Source organism: Sorex araneus, chromosome 1 (assembly GCF_027595985.1).
Source record: "Sorex araneus isolate mSorAra2 chromosome 1, mSorAra2.pri, whole genome shotgun sequence".
NCBI lineage: Eukaryota > Metazoa > Chordata > Mammalia > Eulipotyphla > Soricidae > Sorex > Sorex araneus.
Window position 1 is genome coordinate 12,421,011 of NC_073302.1, and position 25,093 is coordinate 12,446,103.

The following is a 25,093-nucleotide window of genomic DNA, read 5'->3' on the forward strand; positions in this document are numbered from 1 at the left end:
CTGGTGGAATCTCGAGCCGGAGCCGATACCAGCGCAAGACCTTCGGTTCCAGAAACTGCTTCCAGACACTCTACTAGTCTATCAACTAAGCCAGAGCCCCACGTCTGCTGATGACGGGAAATAACCATCCTTTTTTTTTTTCCCTTGTCAGGCAGCGTGGCGATTACCAAACAGGCGTGAACTCGGTGGCGCGGGGCAAGGGGGAAAAAGAAAAGTTATGTAACAAACAGCGGGACTTAATATCTCTATATTCTTAGCAGTGGAGAACTATCAAATGCCTCCTTGGCAATAGGACTGCTTTTCTTTTTTGGGGGAAACCCCAACAACGGTAGTGAGTTGTGTGTTGAAACATGGAATGTAATCAAGATAAGGCGTAAACGAAGTGAAACTTATCAAGTACAAGGGTGGGGACTGGGGAGGTGGGAGGGGGCGGCAGGTATACTGGGGGGGTTGGTGATGGAGGATGGGCACTGGTGAAGGGAAGGGTGTTTGAGAATTGTATAACCGACATAATCCTGAGAACTATGTAACCCTCCACATGGTGATTCAATAAAATTAAAAAAAAAATAAAATGGGGACATGATGGATGGACTGGTGTTGGAATATTGTATGCCTGAAACTCAATCATGAATAATATTGTAACTCATGGTAATTAATAATAGTAATAATAAAAAATAAAAAAATAAAAAAAAAGAAATACCAAAAGGGAAAGTGATCGTTTTTAGACATATTTCTATAAAACAATTCCTACAAAGAATAAAATCACTATATATTACTATATAGAAATGAGAAACCAAGATTCACCACAATTTGCAAGCTAGATAAATAACTTCAAGGTAAGTGAAATGGCATTTTATGCTGATAATTAGTTTTCCAATATATCCTGTTACTAACACAGCAAAACACCCACCCACCAACACATAAAGCTAGATCAATGTAAATAATATCCTTAATTAGATATTATTTAGTAACAGAACAATTAGAATTAATTGTAATTTTTTTTATATTTTCTAAATAAAAGATAGTTAAAGTTTTAGAATACCTTTGGAAAACATGATGCACATTCCATAACAAGTTTTCTGATATAAATTCTTTGCGTACCTTCTTTGTTTCTGAATTAGAAATATAAAGTACAGTCAAATTATTTTAATATATAACAGGATTATGTTAAACACAAATAAATATATTTTAGAGCTATATTAAAGCATGGGGCTGGAGCAATAGCACAACGGTAGGGCATTCGCCTTTCACACGGCCGACCCGTGTTTGATTCCTCCGCCCTTCTCAGAGTGCCGGGCAAGCTACTGAGAGTATCGCAGCCCACACGGCAGAGCCTGGCAATCTGCCTGTGCATGTTGGATATGCCAAAAGCAGTAACAATAAGCCTCACAATGAGAGACATTACTGATGCTCGCTTGAACAAATTGATGAGCAATGGGATGACAGTGACAGTGATTAAAGCATGATGGTTTAATTTTAATAAAATATTTAATATATTTGAATATACAGGGATGGAGAGATAATACAATGGGTAAGATGGTTGCTTTGCATGCAACCCATCCTGGTTTGATCCCCTGCATCCCATAAGTCCTGTTAGCACCACCAGGAGTGATTACTGAGTGATTGCAGAGCCAGGAGTAACCCCTGAGTATCTCTGGGTGTGGCCCCCTCAAAATATTAAACACATAATGCTTCTACAATATTAACAGGGAAAATCGTGATTTAAGGTGCCTAAAATACAATCAGCATAATATGCATTATGCTAATATCTCATAGGTATCAAACAAAATATAAACATGGATTCAGATGTCAATGTAAATTTCATATACTCAAAGAAATGTTTTGGATGAATATAACACTACACTTGATCTTAGCCAAAAGGCCGAGAAGCGATTGGATGAATATAACAATTATAAGCAATGGCAACATATTGAAAAGGAAGTAAATACGACATCAAGCATTTTAATCTTATTTTTCACGTTGCTTAACTCAGAATTACTACTATAATAAAAATTGGTGTAAAATTTTAACTGAATAGTAAAGAGTAATGATGTACAGAAGCAAGTCAACAAAATACAAGGAAGGATATTAAGAATACAGAAGTATCATTACATGGATAACAATACCCAATCAAAGTAAGTTTTTGAATAATGACTCCAAAAATAAGTGTTCATATGACATTGTTCAAATAAATGTTCATATGACAATGAATCATTGAAATCAAGAACTGTTGCTTTTTTTGTTTTTTGTTTTTTTGGGTCACATCTGGCGATGCACAGCAGGGGTTACTCCTGGCTCTGCATTTAGGAATTACTCCTGGTGGTGCTCGGGGGACCATATGGGATGCTGAGAATTGAACCCGGGTCGGTCACATGCAAGGCAACCGCCTTACCTGCTGTGCTATCGCTCCAGCCCACAAGAACTGTTTTTCAATGACACATAAAATAAGCACACTCTTAGAAGTATCATGAAGAAAAACAACAAAAACAAAAAAAAAAAAAGGCAAAGGAAAGCTTACTAAAGAGACTCAGAAATTAAAGGAAATACAATAAAACAGATAGTGTAAAAATGCAAATAATCCCAAGAGACTATCATAAACAAGTTTACCTCACTAAGTTATAGAACCCAGTAGAGTCGGATGAATTCTTAGAATCATAGCAAAGGACATGTATGACAGACCCACATCTACTCTCGTATTCAGTGATAAAAAAGAAAAACTTTTTTTCCCCCTCTCCAATCAGGCATAAGACAAGGACATCCACTGTTAGCAATCCCTTACTACAGAACTTAGGCAAAAGAGAGGAATAAAGGCATCCAAATTGAATTAAATACGTTATTTATAGTTGGCACAATAACACACATAGAAACCCTAAATAAGACTTCCTCAAAAAACTAGTAGAAATAAATAAATACAGGTCATTGGTAGTATACAGAATCAACATACAAAAATATGTTACACTTCTATGTGCAAAAGATGAACTAGAAAAGTGAAATCAAGAAAACAGTTCTATTTCAGATTGCATCAACTAAACTTAAGGGACTCAAGGAAATATCCAAGTGGCCAAATCCACGTATTTTGTGTGTGTAGGACCCCAGTTTGATCCTGGTACTACATGGTCATCTATGCACCACCTAGTATAGCCCCAAGTGATCCTCAAACATCACCAGGTTGATCTCGGTGGTCCCAAATCCCACAGATCCTGAACAGCACTGCATCTTTGGGCTCTAGCATCAAACCTTCCAGGACAGTTAGCCAAGTGTCACAGGGAGTAGCCCACAGGCCTCTGGACACCGCTTGGTACAGTGTTCAGGTACAATATTGTACACGTTTGTACAGTCTTCACTGAACCACCCCCCACAAAAGGATCTAGGGATAATCTAAATGAAGTGGAAAAAATAATTCTAGATAGAAAAATCACTCTTATACAGAATAGAAGATAAGGTAATGGAAAGAGATTCTGTGCTTTGGTGCTGAAAGTAGTAACATCGATAAAAATGATAATCCTTACCCTCTAAAATTATATGGATTGAATGCAATCCCCACTAGCACAACGGGTAGGGCGTTTGTCTTGCACGTGGCTGACCTGGGTTTGATTCCTCCGTCCGTCTCAGAGAGCTTGACAAGCTACCGAGAGTATCCCGCCCACACGGCAGAGCCTGGCAAGCTACCCATGGCATATTCGATATGCCAAAAGTTGTAACAACAAGTCTCACAATGGAGATGGTACTGGTGCCCGCTCAAGCAAATCGATGAACAATGGGATGACAGTGCTATAGTACAAGAGTGCTACATAATGCAATCCCCATCAAAATTCCGATGACATTCCTCAGGGAAATATAACAAACATTCCTCAAATTGGTATGAAACCACAAATGATGCCAAACAGACAAAGCAATTGAGGCATTATGTTTCCCAGCTTTAAATTATACTATAGTAGTAACCTAAAGCGGTGTGATATTGTAGTAAAAATAGATACACATAACAATGGAATAGAATTGAGAATCTAGAAATAAATCACTGCACACATAAACTGTTAATTTATGCCACGGGAACAAAGAAAATGAAATTAAAAAAATTTAATTGAACAAATAGCAGGTGAGACCATCGATGGTGGAGCAGCTCCAGTGAACCATTGTGTAAGGGAATTAGCACTTAGATAATGGACATAATATGGCAACGTTATACTCCTAAAACACAAACGTTATGGCTAATTTTCTAAATAAAATGCATATATGTAAACATATACCTATACATTCTAACGTCTTGTCTCTGTAAATGAGGTCTGTTTGGGAATGGTCTTAACAGGAAATGATGAGGTATTGAGAAATACACTAGGATGACCTAAATAATAAAATTGTCTTATAACTTTAAGGTATCAAATATTCTTCTAAGAAAAAACACAAGACACAGATTTACAGGACATTACAGCCATGTAAAAACAGAAGCAGGGACTGTCATGATGCATCCACAACCAATGAGAGTTAGGAGGCAAAGGTAAGGAAATAATTAAACTTAGAGCCTAAATTAAGGAAATCAAGACTAAAAAACACTGTCATTGTCACTGTCATCCTGTTGTTCATCGATTGTTCGAGCGGGTAGAAGTAAAGTCTTCATTTATCCCTGTCATGTGCTAGTGTAGCCCATGGTGTCTATCAATAAAAAAATATGATTCTTTGAAAGAATAAGGAAGTTTGACAAACTATGAGCAAGACTCACAAAGAAAAAGAGAGCAAACCTATCAAACCGAATCAAAATGTAAAGGAACATGGCACAACAGAGACCACATAAATTCAAAAGATCATCAGGGATTACTGTGAAAATCTTTAGCCATGAAACTGCTGAACCTAGAAGAAATGGATGCATTTCCGCATTTGTTCCTAGTCGAAAGACTGAGAAATGATAGAAATGGATGTGTTTCTGGATTCCTAAAACTCCAGGACTGAATCAAGAGAAAAAGAGCTCTTGACCAGGTCAATGACTATCATGGAGATCAAAATGCTAACCAAAAAGCTCCCCAAGACAAAAGCCCAGACCCAAATGGATTTTACTAATTAGTTCTTTCAAACCTTTAGAGAAGACCTACCCCAAGCCTTTCTAGGCTCTTTCAGAAGTTGAAGAACATGAATTCTCTCAGATAGTTACTATGAGGCAAATATTACCATTTTCAAAAGCAGAGACATGACAAAAAGGAAAACTATATATATATACATATATATATACATATATATGATGGATAAAAAAATTCTCAAGAAATCATTAGCAAGCCATATCCAACAATGCATCAAAAAGCTCATACACTATTACCAAGTAGGGTTCATCCTTCTGTTGCAAGGATGGCTTAATATACACAAATCAACCGATGTAATATGCCATTTTAACACAAGAAAAAGTAAAAATTATATTATCATATAAATAGATGCAGAAATAGCATTTGACAAGATCCAATATCCATTCATGATTTTAAAAGATTCAGTGAAATGGGGGCTGAAGGAATTTTCCTCAACATAGATAAAGCCATTTACCACAACCACACAATAAACATCATGCTCGATGATGAAAAACTGAGTGTTTTTCTAAGATTTTTCTAAGATTAAGCTTGAAACAAGGTTGCCCACTCTCTCCATCAATATTTAGTATGGTATAGAGGGTCTTTGGCAGAGCAATTAGACCAAAAACAGATATTATGAGCATCCAGAGAGGAAAAGAGGAACAAAACAATAAAAACTTTCACTTTTTGTTGTTTGGTTTTTGACTTTTGGTGGGTGGGGGCACACTCAGCCCTGCAGTCTGGATTTCCTGGTGGAGACTGAAGAAACCTATGTAATCTGGGGTTCAATCAAACCCTGGTTGTCTGCAGGCAATGTAAACACCCTAATTATACTATCTCTGGCCCCTAAATTCTAAGGTTTTCCAGATGACATGATACCTTACTTAAAAAATCCTAAAGTCTCCATAAATAAGTCTCCTAGCAATGATAGACTTGTACAGTAAAGTGGCAGGCTACTAGATCAATGCACAGAAATCCATCGATTTCCTATATGCTAACAATGTAACAGAAGAAGAAAAATTAAAAAAAACAAGCCGGTTCATAATTGTGCCTAAGAAAACCAAGTACCTGGGAATCAGCTTAACAAATAAGGTGAATGACTTATAAAATGAAAAATATGAAGCATACTGAGAGAAATAAAAGAGGATGTAAGGAAATGGAAACACATCCCCTATATATGGATTGGTAGGATTCAATATTGTCAAAAGACAATCTTGCCCAAAGCATTATAAAAATTCAGTAAGTCCCTATAAAAATATCCTGGCAATTTTTAAACTCATAGATCAAAGAATAGCCCCTCCTCACCCTGAAATACCACACAGTCACATGCTGGCAATCCTGGGTACCATCTTTCAGTTTTGCGACCGTCAGACTCCACCCCTAAGCCAAAGATTGGCCTCAACTCATATCATCCTACCCTCTAAACCTAGGTGCTTGCTCTGTGGAACCGGGACCTGCCCCTCCCCACGCTGAAACCCCACAGCCACACACCAGGAAGTCTGGGAATCCCAGCCTTCTGCCCTGCACTATTGGACCCCACCTCGGCGCCATCAGACCACAGCTCATGTCAGTCTCTCCTCTAAACCCAAAATCTCATGGGCTTTACTACATCTATTACATTACTACATATATTATATTTTACGTACATTACATTACTATATATATCTCCTATATTGGAGGCAGGTAGAAAGTGGAATTCTTATTTCTCAGAGAATAGACAACCCTAAATCTCAGCTAACTCAATTGAGTAACTAATTGACACTTTGGGGTAATTTTCAAATTACACTGCATGGTAAGGAAAGTAATCTGAACAGTAGATGTAATATTAGTAGGCATCTGCTACTAATAAATCAACAGATCAGTTTTCAAGTAACTGGGAATGTAAACAAACCTCCACCATTAGCACCCACAGAACTTGAAGATTGCCAGTCATGTGGGAAACCAAGCTGCAGTCCCAGATAGTGACAGTAAACCCAATAAGTCCCCAAACCCATTAAAACGCTTAAGCCTGGTTGTTGAGGACTTAAAAATCAACACTCACTGCAATAGAAATCATGCAAACATTTGCCAGTGAAATTAAACAATCTCTAGATAAGAAATTCTACCAACTCAAAAAACTTTTTCAGAGGATGAGAGATTCCATATAAACGGAATAAGTCACTGAAGTTGAAAGCCTGCCTCTAGGGCTGGAGGTGGGGGAGGTGAGGGCAGTTGGGATAGAGAAGGAACCATTATGACAATGGTGGTTGGGAGGGGTCACTCTGGATGGAAGATGTGTTTGAAAGTGGGTAAAGGAGCAAACATGGTGACCTCTCAGTATCTGTACTGCAACGCATGATTCCTAAAAGGAGAGAGAGAGAGAGAGAGAGAGAGAGAGAGAGAGAGAGAGAGAGAGAGAGAGAGAGAGAGAGACAGAGAGAGACAGAGAGACAGAGAGAGACAGAGAGAGACAGAGACAGAGAGAGACAGAGAGACAGAGAGAGACAGAGAGACAGAGAGAGAGACAGAGAGAGAAGAAAGGTACCTGCCACAGAGGCAGAGTGGGGTGGGCATAGGTGTCAGAGGTGTCAGGAGGAATACTGGGGATATTCATGGTGGGAAATTTACACTGGTGGAGGGACAGGGCTTGGAACATTGTATGACTGAAACCTGATCACAAAAGTTTTGAAACTGCATTTCAGAGTGATTTAATTTAAGAAATTGATATTTTTGTTTTTGGGTTTTTAAAAAAAATTTTACTTACTTTTTAACTGAATCACAGTGAAATACACAATTACAAAGTTGTCCATGTTTGGGTTTCAGTCATACCATGTTCCAGTACCTGTCCCTTCACCATCCCAGTAATCTCTGTCTCTCTCCTGTCCAGTGCCCTTGCACACCCCCCTGCCCCCCACCCCGCCTCTGCAGCAGGCACTTTTCTTTTTTTCTTTTTTCTTTTTTTTAATTAGTGAATCACCTTAAGGGTATAGTTACAGATTTACACATTTTCATGCTTGTATTTCCCTCATACAATGTTCGAGAACCCATCCATCCACCAGTGTTCATTCTCCACCACCAATGAACCCATTATCCCTCCCACCCCCCAATCCCATCCCCCTTCACCCCACCTCTGTGGCAGAGTATTCCCTTTTGTTCTCTTTCTCCTTTTGGGTGTTGTGGTTTGAATAGGGGTATTGAGTGGCCATTGTGTTCAGTCTCTAATCTACTTTCAGCACGCAAGAGATCTCCAACCACATTTTACTTGGTGTTCCCTTCTCTATCTGAGCTGCCTTTTCCCCAGCAGATGATTTTGTTTTTTAAAAAAGAATGAACCAAGAAAATATGCCAAGGGAAAGAAACATTTCTTAGTGTCTGTTCCCATTTCTGGAATTTCTATTCTCTCTCTGTAAAGATCCAGAAAAGTCCAGAGCCCGCTGGAAGAAAAAGATAAGAAGAAAATGGTAATGTGCACAAGGCTTCTTATGAGGGTGATGAAAATATTCAGAAAAGAGATAGTGGCCGTGTTTATTCAATTCTGCAAATACACTAACTACTGTTAAACTGTACACTTTAAGGGAGTAAGTTTTAGGATATATGAATAATGTATTGAAAAGTTTGTTACTTATTATATGTGCTGCCGAAGCGAGCACGAAAAGTTTGTTACTTAAAAGCACTTTTACAAAGAAGTATATTAAAATCATTAAAATTCTTTTTTTAAAAAAAATGCACAGTAGCAAGCCATAGTGGCAGAATCTCACAAGGAGAAAACCACACACATGAACTTGAAGACAAAATACAGGGTAGATTGATAAGGAAGTTGAAAAAGAAAACAGAAACAGAAGAATGGAGGAAAATGTGAGGTATTTGAATGAGGAAAGGCAATACATATAATCTTCAAGTTATAGGAATATCAGAAGATAAAAAGAAAGGGAAAGGGGAAAAATGAACTGGTGGGAGAGATAACAGTGGAGAACTTTCCCACTCTCTGGAGGGAGGCAGCTGCAGATTCGAGAGACCAGAAGAGTAGCAAACAAAATAGTCTCGAACAGGACAATGCCAAGACATATAATAATCAAAATGTTAAAAAAAATAACAATCCAAAGAAAATGAGGAACTTCTTAAAGCAGCAAAAGGGAAGGTAATGTTTAAATACAAGGGAGAAAAACAGAAGACTCACAAAGGAGCTCTCCTATGAAGTAGAACAGGTGAGAAAAGAGTGGAATAACATTCACATTGCTGAATGAAAGAACACTGACAAAAATCCTCAAAAAATATTAGTAAACTGAACCCAACAGCACATAAAAAAAATCACACACATGATCAAGTGGAATTCATCTCAGGTATACATGAATGGTTCAATATATGCCATCAATAAACGTAATACAAAATAATATGATCATATCAGTCAATGCAGAGAAGGATTTTGATAAGATCCAACATCACTCACGTTAAAAAAAAACCCTCAATAAAATAGGGTAGAAGGAACCTTCCCAAGATAGTAAAAGCTACCTATAAAAAGCCCATCGTCAGCCTACTCCAAATGGAATCCTGGTGACCAAGAGCTTCCACAAGCAAGACCCAGATATGGGGGTTCGAGGACCAAATCTCCAGGCTGCATGGCAGCAGAGGATCCAGGCAGTCCCTCCCTGGGCCCCTGCCCGCCCAGCAGACTGGCTGTTGCACCCACAATTTGCGTCAGGTGCTACTTTAGCAAAACTTTAGATACAACACATGACTATATACACAGATATCACAGAATCATTTGGTCAAGTATATTTTCTATAATTTATAGAATAAATTATTAATAAAGTACTATCCACAATAGTATCACAATAGTATGTCTGCTCCAATGCACCCTGTCACTTGGATTGTCTGTATAGGTCAAAATTCAGAAACAGTAACCCTAACCATAGCTAATATCTGTCTGTTCTGCCATTTCCAGCTGAAGTAGAGGAGCTTATACTTCATCTTTTCTTGTTAAATCAAGTTTCTTCCCAAGGCAGCACAAATTCTGTCAGGTCCCTTCTTACTGCACTTTTCATGGTGTAAGAATTTTAACATATATACATACCCATTTTTGTTCTTAGGAGGAAACTGAGATGAGTGTTCTCACCCCGTAGTTGTCTTGCCCCATCACAACAATCAGAGAAGGCTTTGACACAACTGGGGCCAATGTCAATCCGAGCAGCTCTTGTCTCACAGCTCTCCTCTGTTTTATGGATTCCATCACGACAGCATTTCTGAATCACCATGTGTTTGTATCTGGATACTGAGATGATAATACAACTACTCTAAGACAAGTACAAATCCAAAGTTTTGGGGCAGGATTTAGAGGCTCTAGTCCAGCTTCCTTTCTGGTGCCCCTGGTACACCCCTTCTTGTACCAAAGGTTAACAGCCCCCCCCAGAAATAGCTCCTTGAGTAAGGAATTACTTCCGGCCCAGACAATTCTTCTATTTCAGAGTTATAACTTTTCTTGACATCTAAACCAAAATCTAACTCCTCTGAGTTACTCACGGAATCAACCCTCTTTTGCAGAGAGGTCCCATAATCAAGAGTTTCTTGGATATCTAAAGGCAGGCTTCGTAGTCACCTTAGTCTTACTCTCTCCAGTAAACATTATAGGTTACTATATAATGTTTTTACCCCATGAAAACCCCATGTTTTCATGGGCTAAGACTGGTTTCAAAACCTTCCAACAGTCCCTCTCCACTGGTCACTTACTTAAGAGAGGCAGTCAAACTGTAATTGAATAAAGTCTCAGTGTCTAATCATGTAGAGACAAAGACCATTCCTTTTGATCACTCTTCCCATTTTCTTACAAACCATGTACTGGGACATTGGAGTTACCTCCTCTGTCATTTAGAGATGGGAAGCAATGTTCAGAGAGGGGATGAGATGGCCCAGGTGGACATATCTACTTCATGTAAAATAAGGGCTGGAACTAAGAGGCAGTATCATGAAGTCAAAAGGCACTAGACCACAGAATAAAAGCTCTGACACGTGTGACTGCTCCAATGCACCCTGTCACTTGGATTGTCTGAATAGGTCAAGATTCAGAAACATTAACCCTAACCATAATTAGTAGCAATCCTAACCTTAACTTCACTAGTGTAAAGTGATTATAGTTTGTTTTTAAGAAAGCCAAGTTTTAGCTTTGATTAGAAGGGATTTTAAAGGATAAAATGCATTAAGTTACTGGTTAATGAACTTGAGCAAGGGTGCTTTACTTAAGTGATCTTATTTAATTCTTTGAACTCTGTAAGACAGAAAGAAATTGTCTGCATTTGACAAAATAAACTGATGCTTAGGAATAATAAATAACTTGCCTGAGATCACATAGCTGTAAAAAGTAAGCCAGGACTCAAGCCTGATCTCTGATTATAACATTTTTGTTCCTTAAGTGATGCTGTTTTGGCAAAGTCCTGCTATAATTCAGGGTGGGGTGGTATTGCTTAATTGACATTATCATCATTATTAAGCCACAGTATCTGCAACTCCCCCAAAAATTAATATCATGGATAGTGCACTTGAAATTTAAGTGGTACAGAAAATACTGGTTCTTTCATACCCATCTTTCAGATCCTCTGGATAGGACATAAATAACAATACACTGAAAAAAACTGGTTCTCGGTAAGACATAGTGATCTCCAGAGAAGGGGACTGTGTTCTCAGCCTGATCTAGTTTCACATTTGGCCAATACCATTTATTATCACTATGGTATTGGGTATATTTGTTGTACATTTGACTTCTTCGTCAAAACCCTGAATGAATGATTTGAGGCTCTTCCTGTTCCTGGAGTGAGCAGATATCATTGGGCTACACTAGCACGCGACAGGGACAAATGGAGATGTTACTGGTGCCCGCTCGAGCAAATCGAAGATCAATGGGATGATAAGTGATACAAGTGATACAATTGTACATTTATCATTATCATTAATTTTTCTCTGTGCCAGATGTTTTCACATGTAAAATGGAGCAGTAGGTACCTTCATCATGTAGTTAATATAAGTATTCAAAGAGAAAATTATGAAGCTCATCGTGAGGGTTTCACAAAGTCTGTCACAGTGTAAACGTATTAATATTGTTCTCGTTAGGGGGATGGCTTTCATTCTCACCAACCTATACATTTTGATAGAACAAAACCTAAGAGATAATTTTAAATTATTCTATTTTAACTTAAGAGAATGGACATTATGGAGAACAATTTTCTTTATGTAAGGACTTGGTAAATTTTAAGTGTGGGATTATTTACCTAGAGTGCCTGAGGCCTGTGGAAAGTAAAATCACAGTGAGCACTGATTGTTTCACCTGCTCTATGTCACTTAGTTTGAAAGAAAAAAAATGTTGCAGATGCTGGGTTATTATATCATAACTTAAAAATCAAAATAAATCTTTTAAGTACCCATTCTTTCTACTTCGTCTTTCCATTCTCTTTTTGATCTGAGAATTTTCTTAAATGACGCACCTATAAAAAAGGGAGAGAATATCTGTTAGAATAAATACTTCAGTCATATAAGTATAAACAAAATATTCACAGATTGGAGGTGCAAGAGTACTCAAAGTGTTGGAAGCATGTGTGCCTGTGTAGGATGTGTCTCAATACTCAGCTCTGTAGTTCACCTGGGGACAACTGGACTGGAGAGATAGTACAGTATTTAGGGCACTAGCCTTTCAGGTGGTTGACCTGGGTTTGATTCCAGCACCCCATGTGGTCCCTTGATTCCTGCTAGGAGTGATCCCTAAATGCAAAGTCAGGGGTAAGCCCTGAACATGGCAAGGTGTGGTCAAACAGAAATAAAATGAAAGCAATACATGAGAACAACCACATATAATCCTGGCCCACCCAAATCCACTTGGGGGCTGATGCAAGACAGACTATATGTAATAGCCCTATTTGTAATCTCCCCTGACCCTGGGTATTAGTTTTTTTCTTTATTAAAATTAAGTTTTAAAAATAGAGTTTAAAAGATCATTTTTACTGCTACAGTTGTTTTTATTTTCAAAGAGTATGCTGTGGCTGCCATCAACTTTGGTAGGGTCATAAAAATCAATGTATTCTCTTGAAATGACATTTGGGTTAGGGGCCATGAGATAGATTGACAGTCAGAGGAGCATGCTTCCATGCACAGGCCCCAGGTTCCATCCCGGGCAATGCATACCATACCTCCTCCTCCATCCTCTTGCAACATCCCCAACACCACCAGGTATAACCCAGAGGCTTGTGCATGACCCTGAGTTCAAGTTTGATACCTGGCAACACACCATCACCTCATTGTTTTCCCCAGCACCACCATCCATAGCCTTGGAAGCTCCAGCACTGTCTTATGTGGTCTTATGACACTCAGTTGCCACCAGCTACAGTCCTGGTGACGTCCAGTATTACTATACCCCAGAATGAAACACTCTGTGCCAGATGGCCAAATGGTTAGGTGTCACTGGGAGTGATCTTGGGTCTTGTAAGCACTTCTTGAGAGTCTCCTCTTTCATACCCCTAAAATTAATCTTAAGATTTATTGAAAAAAAAAGAGTTACCATCTTGTTGGGAGTTATCTGCATACACGTTGGTAAGGACAGTGAGTCCCGTGGAGTAGAGCACCTCAACATTATTTCTGCCACCACCTGTTCCACACTCTGGGTCACTTTTGTGTGAAGACTGAAGTATCTGCTCAAGAAGAAATCAATTCCCCCAAAAAACAACAGTCAGAGAGCATTATGGAATACGTGGACTGTGAACAGTGTTAGCCCCAAGTGACTAGCATACTAAAGGTTAAAATTGAATTCTGCAGTTTCCCCAAACATTTTCCCTTTCCCTGCTTTACATAAGAATATCAGTAGTGGCTCATCCCATTCAGGTATTGGCCTGTGTCAGGGCTCCTTTCCAGAGCATGATTCTAACCAGTCCCCAGGAAAGCCAGTTTTCATCCTTGGCCTGTGGAGGATGGGAATTGAGGCACATAGCGCTCACCCCAAGGGGCAACATTCGGGGTGCCCACTGCTCATCCCATTCAGGTATTGGCCCATGTCAGGGTTTCTTCCCAGGGCCATGGCCGCTAATGTGGCCATGATTTATTCTCTCCCCTCCATATCCCACAAAAACAATAAGGTACCCTCTTAGTTGGAACTCTCACCAGGTTGGCTTAACCACCGGAAACACATTAGCCAATAACTCATTAAGCCTACCTCAATTAATACTGCACCATAAGCAGAATAGTAACAGTGAGTGTGAAGGGCTAAGCCACATAGGTCACAATGGGAAAACAATGCAGTTCCCCACCAAGCTTACTTACCAAAGAGGCTAGCCCAGAAGACCCCAATGAAGTTCTAGATAACCTTTCTGACAAGGAATTTAGAAGGGAGCTACTGAGGATGTTTAGGGAGCTAAAAAAAACCAAGGGAAAACAATGCCAATAAAATACAAGAGGATTTGAAGGTAGAAATGCAGAAAATGCAAACAAAATTACAAACAGAAATTTCAGACCTGAAAAATTTGGTAGGCGAATTAAAAACCTCAGTGGAAGTCCTCAGCAGCAGAGTAACAGCTGCTGAGGACAGAATGAGTTGAAAGATGAAGTCTAGAGACTCTCTAGAAAAGAACAGAAAATGGAAAAGAGGCTGAAAATCCAGGAACAGATGGCAAGAGAAGATTGTGATGAAGCCAAGAGGAGTAATATAAGAATTATTGGAGTCTCAGAGGGACAGGAAGAAAACCCTGATGAAGAAGAAACTGTCAAAGACATCATTGCTACGTTGTTCCCAGAGCTGAAGAAAACATGTGACCAAATTCAGGAGGCCAGAAGGGTACCAGCCAGAAGAAATCCAAATAAAAATACCCCAAGATACATCCTGATCAAAATTACCAAAACCTTATATAGAGACAAAATCCAGAAAGCAGCAAGATCAAAGAAAGAAATTGCCTATAAAGGAGCATCCTTAAGATTCACAGCCGACATGTCTGATGAAACCCTCACAGCCCCCAAACAGTGGTGAGATATAGTGAAAAAACTCAATGACATAAACATCTCACCAAAACTTACCAGGCTAGACTCTCATTCATAACAGAAGGAACAACACACAGTTTCACAGATAAACAACAGCTCAGGAACTTCATAGACTCAAAACCATGGTTACAAGAACGAGGGGAACGGGCTACTTTATGACAAGACAGGTCCCTCAAATACACCAAATTTCAGCAGAAAAATGGGACAAAACCCCATAACAATAATCTCTCTCAACATCAATGCCAATTTAAAGACACAGAGTGGCAGGATAGATTAGAAAATTGAACCCAACATTCTACTGCCTGCAAAAACCACATCTCAATAGTCAGAGCAAACACAGACTCAAAGTCAAAGTCTGGAAAACAATCTTACAGGTGAACAACTCCCATAAAAAAGCTGGGGTAGCCATCCTAGTATCAGACTACATTGACTTCAGACTGAAGAAGGTCACAAGAGACAGTGAAGGTTATTTCTTATTGATACATGGATCTGTACAACAGGAAGAACTAACAATACTAAATACATATGCACCTGATGAGGGACTGGCAAAGTACTTAAAACAACTACTCATAGACTTGAAGAAAGACATCAATAGCAACACAATACTAGTGGGAGACTTCAACACCGCTTTATCACCTCTTGATAGATCAACCAGACTCAAGCTTATCAAGGACATACTTCATCTCAGGGAAGAAATGAAAAAAAGGGACTTAGTAGACATATACAGGACACTTCATCCTCAAAAAGCTGAATGCACATTTTTCTAAAGTGTGCATGGAACATTCTCCAAGATAGACCAATGCTGAGCCACAAAACATACCTCTATAAAATTAAAAAGATAGAAATTGTATCAACGATCTTCTTAGACCACAATGCATTGAAATTAGAAATAAATCACACATACAAACAGAAAATAAAGCAAACACCTGGAAATTAAACAGCTCATTATTGGGCAAGGAGTGGCTTAGAAAGGAAATCAAAGAGGAAATCAAAAGATTCCTGGAAATGAATGAAAATGAGGACAAGAGGGGCTGGAGCGATAGCACAGCGGGTAGGGTGTTTGCCTTGCACGCGGCCAACCCGGATTCTATTCCCAACATCCCATATGGCCCAGTGAGCACCGCCAGGAGTAATTCCTGAGTGAAAGCCAGGAGTAACCCCATGCATCACCAGGTGTGACCCAAAAAGCAAAAAAAAAAAAAAAAAAAAGAGGACACGAGTTACCAAAACTTATGGGACACAGCAAAAGCTGTGTTAAGAGGAAAGTTTATAGCTTTACAAGCATTCCTGAGGAAGGAGGAGTGAGCCCACATAAGTAACCTAACTTCACAGCTTAAAAGTTTGGAGAATAACTAACAAAAGGAGCCCAATCCAAACTGGAGGAAGAAAATAATAAAACTCAGAGCAGAAATTATCGAGATGGAAACCCAAAAAACCTTTCAAAACATCAATGAAACCAAGAGCTGGTTCTTTGAGAAAATAAACAAGATTGAAAAAACTCTAGCAAAACTCACAAAAAAAGGGGAGAGAGAAAACCCTAATAAACCGAATCAGAAATGAAAAGGGGGACATTACAACAGAAACTGCAGAAATTCAAAGGATCCTCAGAGATTACTTTGAGAATCTTTATGCCACGAAAAACAAAAACCTCGAGGAAATGGATAAATTTCTAGACTCCTATAGCCTCCCAAAGCTGAACCAAGAAGACCTGGAATACCTGAACAGATCTATTACCATCAAGGAAATTGAAAGAGTAATAAAAATTATCCCCAAGCACAAAAGACCTGACCCAGATGGATTCACTAGTGAATTCTTCCAAACCTTTAAAGAGGACTTACTCCCAATCCTCTTTAAGCTTTTCCAGGAAATTGAAGTGTCAAAAACACTTCCAAACATTTTCTATGAAGCAAATATCACTCTGATACCAAAAGCAGACAAAGATACCACAAAGAAAGAGAATTACAGACTGACATCCCTGATGAACACAGATGCAAAGATCCTCAACAAAATATTAGCAAATAGAATCCAACGACTCTTCAAAAAGATCATACACCATGACCGATTAGGATTTATCCTAGTGATGCAAGGATGGTTTAGCATTTGCAGGTCATCAATATCATCATCATATCAATAACAGAAATAATAAAAACCACACGATGATATCAATAGTTGCAGAGAAGGCATTTGACAAGATCCAGCTCCCGTTTTAGGGGGGGGGGTTGTTACTTAGTTTCATATTTTTTGGCCACAGTCAATCAGGGGCTACTCACAACATGGTGTTTGGGAAACATTCCTTGTGGTACTCTGAGTACATGGACACCAAAGGATAGAATCCATCTCTCTGCATACAAAACATGCATTCCAGCATCTATTCTCCCTGACCTACATTTTAAATATCTTTATTACTGATAGCAATCTCTAGGGATTGTTGGGAATATTTAGTAAGATTACAAAAGCTGTGTTGGGAGAAAGCTAGAAGGGCAGGAACTCATGCTTTGCATCTTGGGGACCTGGATACAATCTCCCGACTCTGCATGGTCTCCCAAGCACCACAGAGAGTGATCCTGGAACACCAACAGGTAAAAAGACACAAAAATATTACAGATACAAAGACCTTGTAATGATACTAAACTAATAAAAAATGTTTAGTAACTGTTACTTGTTTTGCTCTCAGTAAATGGAGCTGAGAAGATAAATGTGGCTATAAATGCATGTTTCCCTTTATTCTGCCATGGAGAGAAACACGGAGTTCAGCTGGTCCAAAGTCATACCAAGTGTTGGTAATCGGCATTTACTTAACTCTTTCTATGGGATTTTTGTCTCTTTCTTCATCTTGATAGGTAGCCATGTTCACTGCTGATAATGCTATCGAGGCTTCTGATTGAGTTTCTATAGTAAGAGAAATTTTGCGAGGAGTGTGTGTATCTCTACTTGGAGACCAATTAATCTGAAATGAGTTGAGAAAGAAAGAATCTTCTTGTTAGATTAAACAGTGTCAGTGTCAGATTAAAGAGGAGGAATTCAGGCTGGCAAGGGTATTTGAGGCTACCCGGAGCTGATTGCCACACTTTTCTTGAATCTTTAGGCAGACTGAATCAGACACTAATTCTGTCATCTGATCTTCTGTGACAAAGTAATAGACGAGGAGACAGCCTGTAGGAGCCATGTGCTGAGTTAGGGGAAGTTTCAAAATTTGGGAAGATAAACCTGGGAGCTTCTTCTCAGAACCGAAGTGGACAATTTTGCCCTTAGATGAAATCTGAAAATAAGCAACAATAAAAAAACATCAGAGTGGGTTAAAAACTAAGATTTTAAATATTTACATATAAATATTTAAATATATATTTAAAATGTTTAAATATATTTAAATATTTATATGTAAATATAGAATGGACACTTACAGATTATGACACTTATTGATGGGCACAAACCTAATTACAGAAATAATTTCATAGAGATATTTCTCTGCATTAAGCCACATATGAATTTATATATGTGATCATCATAACATTATTTCTTTATCTAAACCTTTTAGTAACATAGAAATTGAGGATCACAGACACAAATGATTTATTAACTCAAAAGTTGCTTCTCTCAGAATCAATAAACTTCTTGCTTACTTCAAAAAATGTTACTTTTTGCAAATAATATATTATCAGTCACTGAAAGGAAGAGATCTTGGAATTGTTTGTATTCAAAGTTTTCTTTCTGAACAGGAATTTATCTAGGAAATGACCTCTGATCATGTTAACTCAGAGTCCAGGCCTTCGTTAAGTAGAATATCATGCTATTGTCATTGCTAGCTTGTACTTCAATTTTTTTCTATTTTTCATGTTTTTCTGCCTCTATTATTGTTATGATGATCTAGTCCAGAGCTATATACACCTGGTTATGATGATTGCCAGGGTATCAACCCTAGTTTCAGTGCTCTCACCTTTTCGGATGTGATATACCAGCTTTAATACACTATGTTTTATTGTCAGAGATCCCAAATAACAGTTCCACCAGGATGGCCATTGGTATATGGAGTTGTATTTGCCATGGAAACCTCGAACTCATACCTGCAGCCTAGGTACTACACCATGACTCAAAAAAGCCAGCACTAGTTTGCATTTTAGATAGCAACGAACAATGCCTGGAAATACTACATTCTTTTTTGAGTACACAGTTAATATATTCCCTTTGTAAATAAGGCATGTTCTTAAAGAATGTTATGGTCCCTATGAGTCTAATCCCTGGTCATGCTCTTCATTCGCCAGGACCAATCTGGGGACTGAATGAAGGCTCTGATCAGACGGCTGGCTTCACAACACAGATTATAAATCTAAGAGTTAGGAAAAATAAAACAAAATCTCAAAACTACCCCTGAATCCCTGTGACCAAGGCAGATTATTGACTCTCTATACTCTACAGCACTGTTGTATGGAGTTCAGGGAGGAGTTTTGAGGCTCTGTTAGGCTGTTACGAAGATGATTGTGAATGTGCTATTTAGACTGTAAACGGTTGTGTAGGTGCATCCACACATTCATTAAATTCATTAGGTGAGTAATACATTACTGGGTTATTTACACAAAGAACAGTTGCAAGAAGTGACCTTACCAGGTAATTGTAGTGTGTAATTCTGTCAACATAAGGACTTTTAGGAGTGACAGTTATGCTGAGATATTCTCCCAGAGGCAAACTCTTGTAACTGTCAGGCCAACTGAGGAAAAGGAAACTTTGGCTGTGTGTTGAGTAAGCCACTGCTTGATAGTCATTGCTGGCCTGATATTCCTCTGGAAGTTTTGGATCATCCGTTCTGACCTAAAGAACACAGTAGCAAAAATGTGAAGACCAGAGTGATAGTACAGCATGTAGGGCTTTTGCTTTGGAATCGGCCACCCTGGATTTATTCCCCGGAATCCTATATGGTCCCTCAAGCCGGCCAGGAGTGAACCCAGAGCGCAGATCCAGGAGTAAGCCCTGCACACCACTGAGTGTGGCCTCCACAAAACAAAACAATACAATACAAAACAAAACAATGCAGTGCTGACTAAACTTTGCATCAATGATGACAAGGATGATGAGGGTGGTGGTGGTTAGTGATCCTCAACATTTTTCTAGCTGTCACTGGCAGATCTGGTTCTAATGATAGCTTAATAAATGTATCCACGTGCTTCGTATGTATTTGGATTCACAAAGTTTGTGTAAAGACAAATGAATCTCTACTGCTTTAATACCATACTAAGTTGTGGTCTAACTGGCACTCATTTGTGGAATATAGAATAACATCACATGAAGCTGACATACAAGAACAGTAGATACAAGGGCCAGGAGGATTGTCCCATAGATGGAAGACTGCTTCATGAGTGGAGGGGAGTAGACAGATGGAATAGAGAAGGGATCACTAAGAAAATGATGGCTGGAGGAACCAGTTGGGATGGGAGATGCATGCCGAAAGTAGATATTGGACCAAACATGCTGACCACTCAGTGTCTGTGTTGCAAGCCATGATGCCCAAAAGCAGAGAGAGAGTATGGGGCATATTGTCTGCCATGGACGCAGAGGGTGGTATGGAAATGGGGGGTATATTCGGCATATCGGTGGTGGGGAATGTGCACTGGTGGAGGGATGGGTGTTTTATCATTGTGAGATTGTAATCCAAACATGAAAGTTTGTAACAATCTCACGGTGATTCAGTAAAATAAAAATAATAATAATAATAAGTTGTGGTGTAATGTATCTACATTCTGTTGGTTAAATATAATAAAATTAATTATGAACATCTGGAACTTTGAAAGAGCCCCCAAAAAGGCAAAGCATAAGGGGGTATCTGACATATGTACTCTCCCCTTAGGTCACCTAGGAGGACTAGGAGTGAGGCTGGCAGGAGTGCCTTATTTTTGCATAAAAGAAAGCTTATATATTTTTTCAAATATCCAGTGGAAAATGTACGGAAACAACAATGCACAGAAGGGCCCTCAGTGTATGAGATGAGTCTTTAGCATCATCTTTCAGATTGGGCTGGAGGCAGAGTGCTTGCCCTCTTGTGACTGACCAGTGTTTGATCCCAGCACCTGATATGGTCCCCTGGGCCCTAGTAAGACTTATCCTTGAGCCCAAAGGAGTAATCCCTAAAAACCACTGGGTGTGAAAAAAATAATTAAACAAAACAAGCAAGCAAACAAGAAACAAAAAAAAGAGACAAAATATAGAAAATAAAAATTTGTTTCACAAGAAGAGAGGAGAAGGTGAGCAGAACATTGAGAATCACCCATAACTGAGAACAGTCTAAGGATTACTGGACAAGGTAGAAAATAAAAGAGGAGATCAAAGAAGAAAACTTAAAAATAAGGAAATTTACTTTTTAAAAGGCTGGTGAGACCCAGCCCCAGCAGTCAAAAACTTTCAGAACCCAGCCACCACCATGCTCAAGGCCACTCCCCACATGCTCAGAACTGAGCCTTATGCACAAGTGAGCCTATTCCTAGACCACATAGTCACATCATAAGACACTCCCCAACCATTCTCCAAGAGTACCACATCACATTTGATGGGGTCCAAATAGTAGGCAACCAGTCTTAGAGGGAAATATGTGTGTGTGTGTGTGTGTGTGTGTGTGTGTGTGTACCTAACCGGAATATAGGATGAGTCCTTGGAGGCTGACCTGCAAGCGGGCAGAACCCTGGACCCCACTTTCACCAGTGGGCAAGCGAAGGCTTGTGAGTTCACCTGATCTGGAAAGGGTTAACATTTCTTCCCTCAGCTGCCTTGGCCTTACTCTAACTCCTAGTATAACAAAGCAATCTTCCCTTTCTCACAGACTAACCCAGCTGGGCTTTGGAATGCAGACATTCTCTCACACCCCCTTATCCCCCCAGGTGCTGGGCTGTAACCCATGGTTGCAGCCTAGGTTGCTGACCATTGGGATTACAGATTCAACAGAACAAAATATTCCTTGGTCCCTCCTGTAAACCCTTTCCCCGTTAACAATTTCTCTGTATTGAGTGCATTAGATGTGTGTTCATAGGATGGTAAATATAAGGGGTTGAGTAATGCTTCTTTATGCTTCTCAGCCAGAGTGAGCAAGAAGCCTCTCAAGAAAATCTCATTTCTCTCTCATCTCTCATCTCAGCACCCCTGACTGAAGAAATATTCACACAACATATATCACTGAATCACTGTATCACTGTCATCCCATTGTTCATTGATTTGCTCGAGCGGGTGCTGGTAACATCTTCATTTGTCCCTGTCACGTGCTAGTGTAGACCAATGCAGACCCACATATATGTATATATACATATGTATATATCTACATATATATATATATATACGAAAGTTCACAACACTAAACCTTTAGCTACATGATAATGATATCTTAAAGAAGGTCTTAATGGCCCCTGCCAAAATAAAACAATAATCACACTCTTTCCTCTCTGGATACATTTTTTTGGTAGTATTTTCAGAGGTCTTTCATAAAAAACAACACACAAAATATATTATTTCACTTCTGATTCAGGAATCACCTCAGGAAGTGTTTGGGGGACTATGTGTGGTGCCGAGATCAAACCCAGATGAGGCTTCCAGCGCTGCCTGGCTCCCTCCAGCAGCAGGTGCCTGGACCTCCCCAACCAGTGACCCTGCATGAGCCTCAACCCAGAACCCAGATGACAACACCTCCCAGCATCCCACGGACTGGCACCCCTCTTCTAGCACTGCCCTGGTTCCCTCCAGCAGCAGGTAGGCAGACCTCCCCAGCTAGTGACCCATTCCCTGCATGTCTCCAACCCGAACCTGGATGACAACATTTCCCAGCATCTCTCAGGACCTACAGTGTGCAGGGGGTGTGGGCTCCTGTGGGGGACAGTGGCCCCAGGTATTTCCCCCTTTCCCTGCACTCTGGACTCACATCTCAATTTCCATTACCTAGTTCTTTGGAGGACATCCTGGTTATCTCAAACACACTAGCCAATAGCCCTCTAGCCTATTCCAATCTCACCAAAATAACAGTGAACACAAGAAGCTGTGCAAGCCTAATATAAAAGAACACATCCTTTGAAGCTTCACTAGAGGCCTCACATAAGTCACAGAGGAGCACCTAAGAGGAAGGTAGTATCATAGAAGGGGGGAAAGGTGACCACCATCAACTGAGGTCATCCAGAATCCTTTCCTCGCAGCAAGAGGGAAATACTGATAATGAATTGGAATGTCCCACCTCCATACGACCACAACAGCATGAAGAAATAGCAAAAATACCCACCATAAGGAGAAGATAAAGAAAAGAGTCCAGAAACCTCAACAGGGGTTACCCACAAATACAATCTCTCCAGTAAAGAATTCAGAGATGAACTGTTGAGGATGTTCAATGAACTCAAAGAAACGGTGGGACAAACACCCAGTCAATTGAAGGAGGACATAAAAGAAGCAATGGAATGGACAGCCAAGAAAATACAGGAAGAAATGAGAGCAGAAATTAGAAAGGTACAAACAGAAGTGTCACTAATAAAGGACTCAGTAGATGAAATTTAAAACTCAGAGGCTGGAGCGGTAGCACAGTGGGTAGAGCATTTGTGTGGCATGCAGCCGACTCTGGTTCAACTCCCAGCATCCCATATGGTCCTCCGAAAAACGTCAAGAGTAATTCCTGAGCACAGAGTCAGGAGTAAGCCCTGTGCATTGCTGGGTGTGACCCAAAAAGAAAAAAAAACTGAGTGGGTGCCCTCAGCAGTAGAATGACTACAGCCGAAGACAGAATCAGTGAGCTTGAAGATTAGCTGCAGAAAGCTTACAAGTAAGAATCAGCAATGGACCTGAACGCTTTGTAACTTTCCACATGGTGAATTAATAAAAGAATTTAAAAAAATAAAAAAATAAAAAATAACAATAAACAACATTAACAAAAACAGGAAAAAACTCAATTAGTTGGTAGAAATATATGTGAAAACAACCTTTCTTTTTTTTAAAATTAATAATAATAAAAAAAGAACCAGCAATGGGGAAAGATCTCAAAATAGCTCAAGGACGAATCAGAGACCTAGGAGATAAACTCAGTGGAACAGCATAAGAATTATCGAAGTATCAGAAAGAGAGGGAGACAGCCGCAGTGAAAAAGCCACCGTTAAAAATATTGCTGAGAAGTTACCAGAGCTGGAAAATGCAGGCATCCAGATACAAAGAGCCTGAAAGGTGCCAACTAAAGAAACCCTAATAAAAGACTCCAAGACAAATCATAATGAGAATGATGAATACCATGGAGAGACACAATATTGCAAGCAGCAGTCAAAGAAGGAAATCACAAACAAAGGAGCACCCTGTAAATCATGTCTGATTTACAGCAGACATGCCAGAGGAAACCTTCCAAGCCCAAAGACAATGGTGAGATATAGTGAAAAAACTCAATGAAATGAATGCCTCATCAAAAATACTTTATCCGGCTAAACTTTCACTCAAACTTGAAGGAACAATACACTATTTCATGAATAAACAACAGCTCAGGAACTTCATAGAATCAAAACCAACTGTAAAATAAGGGCAAAACGGGGCCACAATAAGACACGAAAAATCCCTACAAGCACAACAAACCTTAGAGAAAGATGGCACAAAACCCTATAACAATAATCTCTCTCAATGTCAATGATATAAATGCATCAATTAAGAGATGCAAAGTAGCAAAATGGATTCAAAAACCGAACGCATCATTCTTCTCCTACCAGAAACACATCTGAACAGTCAGAACAAACACAGACTCAAAGTCAAGAAATGGAAAACAATCCTGCAAAGAAACAACTCCCTCAAAAAATCCGGGTGGTCATACTAGTATCCAACAACATAGATTTCAGGTTGAATAAGATTAGAAGGGACAGTGAAGGCCATTTTTTAATAATTAAAGGATATGTATAGAAGGAAGAAATCACACTCCTAAACATATACGCACCAATGAAGGACCAGCTAAATACTTAAAACAACTGATAGTAGATTTTAAGGAGGACATTGGTAGCAATACAATGGCAGTTGGAGACTTCAACACCGCCTTATCACCTTTAGATAGACCAACAACATTAAAACTCAGAAAGGAAACACTGGTT

General features: G+C 39.4%; 1 pseudogene; it reads right to left on the bottom strand.

Moving 5' to 3' along the window:
• Positions 1–1,726: 1,726 nt before the first annotated feature.
• LOC129401142 (U2 spliceosomal RNA) lies at positions 1,727–1,894 on the bottom strand (annotated as a pseudogene).
• Positions 1,895–25,093: the final 23,199 nt, after the last annotated feature.